This window comes from Octopus bimaculoides, chromosome 12 (assembly GCF_046866305.1).
Source record: "Octopus bimaculoides isolate indiv1 chromosome 12, ASM4686630v1, whole genome shotgun sequence".
NCBI lineage: Eukaryota > Metazoa > Mollusca > Cephalopoda > Octopoda > Octopodidae > Octopus > Octopus bimaculoides.
In genome coordinates this window covers 40,250,945-40,260,043 of record NC_142939.1, presented here as the reverse complement: position 1 = coordinate 40,260,043, position 9,099 = coordinate 40,250,945, and the positions used below count along the sequence as shown (strand labels likewise).

General features: G+C 36.2%; 1 long non-coding RNA gene across 1 annotated transcript in view; it reads left to right on the top strand.

The window, feature by feature from the left end:
- LOC149133082 (uncharacterized) overlaps positions 1 to 4,065 on the top strand; it is a 21,971-nt gene extending 17,906 nt beyond the window's left edge. The window contains exon 2 of the long non-coding RNA XR_016243834.1: positions 3,688 to 4,065. This is a non-coding gene — a long non-coding RNA (uncharacterized LOC149133082). The remainder of the gene's footprint in view (positions 1 to 3,687) is intronic.
- Positions 4,066 to 9,099: the final 5,034 nt, after the last annotated feature.

The following is a 9,099-nucleotide window of genomic DNA, read 5'->3' as shown; positions in this document are numbered from 1 at the left end:
TACGAACGGGAGCGTGAAACTCTGAGTAACAGTTTTTGTGATGTCTTTGCAGCTTTATTAATAAACTATATACATATATATATATATATATATATATATATATATATATATATATATATATATATATATATGTATGTATCATATATCCGAAAACGAAGCACACTCTAATGTATAAAAGTATTAAAGTCAAAGTTAATGTCTGGTCATAGACAAATATAACTATTTACTTATGACCAATGACCGTAGCGGATTTCTGCCTCCCAGAGGTGAAGAATTAAATTTGTCCGATGAGTCATCAGCGAGACTACAGCCTTCGTAGATGCGAAACCATTGGTCGCTCTAGGACCAAACACTAACTTTATTGCATTAATATATATATATATATATATATATATATATATATATATATATATATATATATATATATATATATATATATATATATATATAAACAATATATGAGTATATGCATATATATGTACATGTATGTATATACGTTCATCCACATGTACATATAGATACATAACTGGGTACATGACGTGGCAAAAGTACAAGGACAAAAATGGTAAACAAGGTGCAACAAACAAGCAGGCCACATAGAAACATCCCCTGCCACCATTAAAACTCCAGCGTTTCGAAGAATTAAGGCAGTGCGCATCGTTAAAATGGTTCTTCCCACGAACACAAATTAAATTGTTTTCGTGGAGGGTAATGGCGGACGGAAAACAAGACAGGAAAACGAAACGGTGAAATAAACAAACAAAAAGGCTGTACAGCCAGACGTGAAGTGTGTATGTCTCGAACGCAGTGAAGCACGTACAGGAGGGGCAAAGAAGTACGTGCGAGCTTGGTGATTCCAAGAACAGAAAGAAATAATAGCCGCACACACGTGACCAAGGCTGTATGAAGAGAAAGAGTAGCAGAGGGAAAAGGAGGGGAGGAAGTAGAATAAAAGTGAGCAACGAGAGGTAGAGAGAGAGAGAGAGATAGTAGTAGTAACGGTGAGAGACGAAGGACGAGTAACAAGAGATAGAGAGAGAGAGAGAGAGAGAGAGAGAGAGAGAGAGAGAGAGAGATAGAAGTAGTGACAGGTAGAGGCGAAGAACAGTAGAGGAAAGAATGAGAGGGGGAGATAGAAATAGAGAGAGTCGCGTTAGAAAAATAGTTAAAAACTTACTGTATAAAGGTAACGCGTGCGTTCTGTCGTGATACAAACAATATATGAGTATATGCATATATATGTACATGTATGTATATACGTTCATCCACATGTACATATAGATACATAACTGGGTACATGACGTGGCAAAAGAACAAGGACAAAAATGGTAAACAAGGTGCAACAAACAAGCAGGCCACATAGAAACAGCTGCCACCATTAAAACTCCGGCGTTTCGAAGAATTAAGGCAGTACGCATCGTTAAAATGGTTCTTCCCGATCGTCAATCCTGAAACGCATATGTAATTAATCAAAGCCGGGTAGGATTCATTATTTTTTCCCTTTTTTTGCCTTTGTGCTTTGCGAGTGATGCTATTTTGGGAGTCGTATGTTTTGGTAGAGAAATTGTAAGTTTTGGCTGCTATTTCTAATTTTCGGTGTGTGGTGAAGCAACACTTGCTAAACCCTAAATTTTTAATTATATATATATATATATATATATATATATGCACACACACACACACACACACACACACACACACACACACACACACATATATATATATATATAGGTAAGTAGAGTTAGCAGTTGGCATGTCTAAGGGATGTGAGTATCCGTTCTTACTGCCGGTATCATTTGCTTATGTTAACCCTGGGCATGGATATGCAAGCATAGAAGATTCATAGGGTATAGGTAATAACAAAATAAACAAGAGTTTATCAGAAATCAAATTTAAATTGAGCAGAAAATTGAGAAAATTTTTGATCAACAAACAAATTAACCAACATCGCTTAATTATTTTTTAATACAAAACTATAACATTGCTAAAGTTTTCTATTGAAAAATAGTTAACCGAAGGTGGCCAATATGTTTGTTGATCAAAAGTTTTCTCCGTTTTCTGCTTATTTTAAACTTATATATATATATATGTATCACACGCCAGCTTAATTTAATTCTTCCTTAGTCTAAAGACACCTGTTGTTAATGTCCGGTTATTTGCATTTGTATTTGTGTATCATTTCTCCGGGGGGTTTTTTCCGTTGTTATTATTATTGCTAGTGTCGTTATTATTATTATTATTATTATTATTATTATTATTATTATTATTATTATTATTATTAATAATAATAATAATAATAATAATATTATTATTATTATTAATATTAAATGTTTAGTGTAAGTTAACAGTCAAACATGAAGTTACACTCTTCTTATTGTTTCTTTACTTTCTGGAGGAGTAACATCAATCCTTTAAAAATTATTATTATTATTATTATTATTATTATTATTATTATTATTATTATTATTATTAATATTATTATTATTATTATTATTATTCTGTAGTTTTATTTTTATAGCGTGCTTTCACTTCACTACCGAGCGCAGCTCTGTGTGCCTTGGGTATGTGCTATAGTTTACTATGATTCTCTTATGGTTACTGTATTGAAAGTGTTTTGCGTAGAATGTGTGCAGTGCCCAGTAGAGCAATTTTCTGTATGTTATATATATTTGTAAGTCCTGGTGTTTTTGTTATGTATTTGTCTGAATATTTTTTTATTATACCAAAGGCACCTACTTGAGAGGAATTGTTTCTGTTTTTAGACTCCACATTCGAGTTACCTCTATTTCCAGGTCTTTGTATTTTGAAAGTTCTCCATTTCTTTTAGAGAAACGTTCACATCTGCTGGTATTGATACATCAATTAGAAAGCATTTTTTTCCTTCATGATCTTTTGACAACTATATCTGGCCTATGGGCCTCAATTTCTCTATCTGTGTGTATTGGCATATCCCAGAGTATGGTTGCTTTCTCGTTTTCTGTGACCTTTTCTCGCGTGTGTTTATACCATCTTTTTTCTGTTGTTATTCCATTATATTGGCATAGCTTCCAGTGTATATAGGTCCCAGCTCTGTCGTGTCTGTGAATATATTCCTTTTTAGCCAGGACTGGGCAGCCAGAGATAATATGATTTATTGTTTCTTGTCCATCGCCACATATTCTGCAATTACTTGTTATGTTTCTTTTCATTATATGTTTTTGGTCATTTCTGGTTGGGAGGCTTTGGTCTTGTGCAGCAATTAAAAATCCTTCAGTCTCCGCTTTGAGTCCTGAGCTTCTCAACCATTGCTGGGATTTTTCTCTGTCTATTTCTTTTGCATCGTTTTATTATGGTCCGTTGCTGTTCTAGTTTTAGTTTGGATTTCATTTGTTTTATAGCTTTTGTTGTTTCTTCTTCTTCGTATTTATTAGGTAGTATGATTTCTTGTTTGTATTTGTCAGCTTCCTTAAATACTGAAAACAGTTTTTTGTTTTGCTCGTGTTTTGTTGCTATTTGTATTAGTTTTCCTTGCTTCCGAAGTAGGTATTTTTGCAGTCCTATGGTGGTTATTTTATAATAGTTTTCCAGCTGTATAAGACCCCTACCACCTTACCTTCTGTATCATTATTATTATTATTATTATTATTATTATTATTATTATTATTATTATTATTATTATTATTATTTATCATTTTTGTCATTTTCCAGAATGTATGAGGAGAAATATGTTTGCGGGTTATTAACATCACGCCCTGGAAGAATGAATAAGATGACAGGAGAATATCATCAAATTTATAGAAAACTGTTTGATTAAATATTCTTGCTTCTCTCTTTTTCTTTTCTTTTTTTTTCTGTCCTCTTCTTTTTTTCTATTTTTTTCTGTCTTTTTCTTTTCGCCTGTTATAAAATTGTAACTTAAAAACTGATGACGTCATTCCATCAACGTGTGGACGCTGGTTACTCTCGTTCATACTTTACGTTTAAATTTCTGTAATTTTGAATTTTTATCACTTCTTATTTTGAACTTGACAAAGACAGACTTACTGTCGAAATATCATTCAACTAATAAAATATCTTACAATTGAATCGTGCTCTTCCTTTTGACTGTTTACCTTTGTGAAGAGTTACGTCAATTCTTTTTAAAACATTATTATTATTATTATTATTATTATTATTATTATTATTATTATTATTATTATTATTATTGTTGTTGTTGTTATTGTTATTGTTGTTGTTGTTATTGTTGCTGTTATTGTTATTATTATTTGCTACGGATATCAGTCTGACATATTAAATTCTGCTTAGATAATTCTTGATATATAAGCTAGAATAACTGAAAGAAGTAATTTTCATTTTGGATTTTGTTTCACATAAGATCTTTTAACGAACATTCTCAAATGTCTAATCCTTTCACAGCTTAGACAACAAAGTCATCTTATCCTAAATATTTTAATTTTATTCTTCTGTGTAACGCTATATTTTTTAAAAAATAACTTCTTTCCTCAGGTTCAGTCCTCAGGAAAGTTGCAGTAAACAAATCAAAACAGCCACCAAACAAAAGGAAGCAATTAGTAAAATCAATATAAATGAATACTCAAACTAACGACTGAAAATTCTAGAAAGAAACGCTCATTCAGAAAGAAATACGCCATAATTAACAACAGTTGTGCGTAGATTTGGCAGGTGAAAGGCTGTCTTAGAAAAATGTCCTTTAAAAAACAAAACTAGACTTTCAATATAGAACATTTTGCCGAAAGCTCGAAAGTGTCATTTTACAAATGAGACTGACACCAATCCTTCCCAGTGACAGACGAATTTAAATCTTATTTGATGAGAAAGGAAGGACATATGAGCCCACCATTGACATGCAAGTCTTCATGGCCCTGCAAAAGCACGAAACAGTACTTGAACTCTGTCTTGTCGAAGATTCTGAGAGGGAGACTGTAAAAGTCTTTGTCATTTTCTATTCTAGGCACAAGGCCCTAAAGTCTGGGAGAGGGGGCCAGTCGATTAGATTGACCACAGTATGCAACTGATACTTAATTTATCGACCCTGAAAGGATGAAAGGTAAAGTCGACCTCGGCGGAATTTGAACTCAGAACGTAAAGACAGACGAAATACCGCTAAGCATTTCGCCCGGCGTGTTAACATTTCTGCCAGCTCGCTGCCTTTGTAAGGCTCCGTATCCAAAGTAGGCAACACTGCTACTCTACATGTTCAAGCAAAGCTCATTTAAAGGCTTTCTATACTAAGAAGACAAAGGGAGCAACAAATCATGGATTTTGTCGGTCAGAGGGTAACACCAGGCACAACTCAGGAGTTTAAAAATGAAATTGTACCACCCTCAATAACGGTAGCAAGCGATAAGACCCAAATGTCTCCTTCATCCACCCAGAAACGAAAACAAGGAGAGTAACCATCAGCAACAGCAATAGCAATTGCTAGAACAAAACGACTGCGATGTACACATTCACAGCAGACTCATCCCGTCCTCATATGTGGGCGCAGAGCAGACGGATGTCGACCGGGACCAGATATCCAGGAAAGAAGAGGCATTTAAAATTTCGAGGTTGTGCGCACCTTCTACGAAGAAAAAGCTCTTTTCTCAACACAAGACAGATGGGCGTTCCTAAGCACCACTAGATTGTGTGGCAGCGATTGCGAACAAATGGAGATTGGAGAAAGGTTGGGAACCCATGGGCACGATAAAAATATAAGAGAAAAGAGGTAAAATGACTCCAGATTGGAGACATGTAAGAGGTTGGAAGGGTCTTCATGTAATGAAACTCATTCTATTGGAGTGTTTGAGCTTCATGTTAATATCAAAGGCCGTGACTACCCTCCCCACTCCTCTCCGCGAGTTGTTATCAGTTGCCGCTAGGTTTTTATTTATCTGTCTTTGACTCACGGGGGAACAAAAATATGTCACTTTTAGATTAAACACGCAGACATACGCAGACGCATGCAAGAACAAATATATGCATTCACGGATGTATATATAAATATATTAAACAGCAATAAGCATTGTTTACAATTATTTATATGTAAATACCTTTACATCCAGACAGATAGAGAGAGATAGAGAGAGAAGCAGACAAAGACAGACAGATGAATAGACAGGTAGTTACGTAAGCAGATAGACAGATAGATAGATAAATAGATAGATAGATAGATAGAGAGAGAGAGAGAGAGAGAGAGAGAGAGAGAGAGAGAGAGAAACAGACAGAGAGGCAGACAAACTGATGGACAGGTGCATAGATAGAAAGATACATACATACATACATGCATACGTACATACATACACACATGCATACATACCTAGACAGACTGACAAGGAGACAGAGAAACAGACACATAGATAGGTTGGCAGGTAGGTAGATATGTAGGTAGAGAGCTAGATAGATAGATAGAGACAGACAAACAGACACGCACACACACAGATAGATGTATAAATAGACAGATAGACAGGCGGTCAGACAGACAGAAAGCAGATAGATAGATAGATAGACAGACAGACAGACAGACAGACAGACAGACAGACAGACAGACAGACAGACAGACAGATAGACAGAGATGGGTAAATTGATTGACTGATACTTTAGTACTTAAATTACTGTTTCTCTCATTAGCAATGTCTGCCGCCCTTCTTAATCTAACTTGACTGCTTTAGAAGAGAATTACACGTTTGTCTTCCTCTTATCCTCTCTTCCGGTTTCTGATTATTTATCTCGCTTACATTTTTATTTACAAATATAACAACAGTATTCGCATTTTCTTACGAGGGGGTGCTGAAAAGTTCTTGGCATATGGGTATCGCGAAAGACCTGGTTGGAGACCTAGGCTTCCAAGTTCTTTTCCATGGCTTAGAAAAACTGAAGGATCGCTGCAATAAGTGTGTGAATCTGAGAGGGGAATGGGTTGAATAAAATCGTAATTAACTGATCCTCCTGTATTTTCTTTTGCCCAAAGCCAGGAACTTTACACCACCTCCTCGTATCTATACTTATTGGTGCAGGCGTGACTACTTGATTAAGAAGCTCACCTTGCAGCCACGTGACTTTAGATTCAATACCGTTGTGCAGCATCTTGAGAAAGCGCCTTCCATTATACCCCCGGGCGTATCAATGCCTTGTGAGTGAATTTGGTAGAACAAAACTGAGTGGAAGCCGTCGTACATAGATGTATGTACGAGGTGTTAGCAAAAGGTTCCCGGACTAGTTATCTTTAATTAAAAATAATCTATTTGCCTAAGTTTTAACATCATCTCTTTCGAAATCGTCACCTTACGCCGCAATACATCGGTCCCAGCGTTACTTCCACTTTTGGAATCCGGCCTGGAAGTTGTTTTCCGTAAATGTGTAGAGGACCTTCTGCGATTCGCTCTGGATTTCGAAAGCGGTGTTAAAACCGCGACTTTTTAGCTGCGTCTTCATCTTGGGGAAAAAATGGAAATATGCAGGTGCTAAATCTGGCGAAGAAGGTGGGTGTGGAAGCGATTCTATATTGCTTTTGGCGCGAAACTCATGATTGAGGAAAGCTCAGTGAAGAATCCAATCCCTCGCGCTCCTCAGATCCGGTCGCTCTCACTGAATGTCCTCCTTCAAACGCTTCATAACGTCGCATGAAGCTCACTGCCAGCTCTTACTGCGCACGCGACGGTGTGCTGCCATCTGTGGGCGCGCTAAAGAACTAACTCGAGAAATTCTTGATACCACATCTTATAAATAGTAAACATATATGTCGTTTAAAATTGACGACAGCTGTTTCGGTATAATTTTATTACCGCATTCATAGAAGATCCTATCATAATATATAATCCACCATCATCAGGTAAAAGTTTAAGCAAGAGGTTAAAGAGGTGAGATTCTTTTGCATCGACCCGAATGTGTCATGATTCTCATAACAAAATTATACATATACACACGCATATATATAGGTACACGAGTGGCAGTGTGGCAAGTCGCTTGCTTACCAACCACATCGTTCCGGGTTCAGCCTTGTGATTGGGTTTGGTAGACGGATATATATATATATAAATGTATGTATGTATGTATGGATGGATGGATGGATGGATGAATGGATGTGTATGCATATGTTTGCGTGTCTATGTTTGTCCCCTCACCATCGTTTGACAACCGATGCTGTTGTGTTTACGTCCCCGTAACTTAGCGGTTAGGGAAAAGAGACCGATACAATATGTCCTACGGTCGATTTGCTCGAGTAAAGGCGGTGCTCCGGCATGGCCGCAGTCAAATGACTGAAACAAATTAAAGGATAAAAGAATATATAAACACATACATACAGACATATACAGGCTTGATTCTAATGAACCTGTGTAACCATATGTATATATATATATATATATATATATATATATGCATATACTCATATATTGTTTATATATATATATATGTGTGTGTGTGTGTGTGTTTGTATGTATGTATATACATACATACTTACAAACAAACAAACAAGAAACTAACGAGCAAAAGTCTCCGCCCTTGAGTCGCCTCTGATATATATATATATATATTGTTATATTTCGAGATGGTAATTTCTTTGTCAAATAAACACACACACTATGTATTCGTTCTTCACTTGTTTATTACTGATCTTATTCTAACTCATATCCATTGGCCGGAAATCTTTTGCTACACATCTGTAACGTCTTCATTGACCTTCTCTGTCTATTTTTAACCTCCTGCTCCGCTTAGTCCATTCTAGCTTGATAGATAGATAAACAGATAGACACACAGACACACACACTTTTGTATTGGGAACAGCTATCCATCTTGACCTATTGAAGCATAGTTCTTTGCTCTTTCCAGGTTTTCGTTTAAAAGTTGCTGCATTTTGTTTGAAATAATACAGTTTCTTATTTCTTTACTGCCCACAAGGGGCTACACACAGACGGTACAAACAAGTACAGACAAACGGATTAAGTCGATTATATCGACCCCAGTGCATAACTGGTACTTATTTAATCGAACCCGAAAGGATGAAAGGCAAAGTCGACCTCGGCGGAATTTGAACTCAGAACGTAACGGTAGACGAAATACCGCTAAGCATTTCGCCCAGCGTGTTAACGTTACTGCCAGCTCGCCGCCTTGAAATAATAC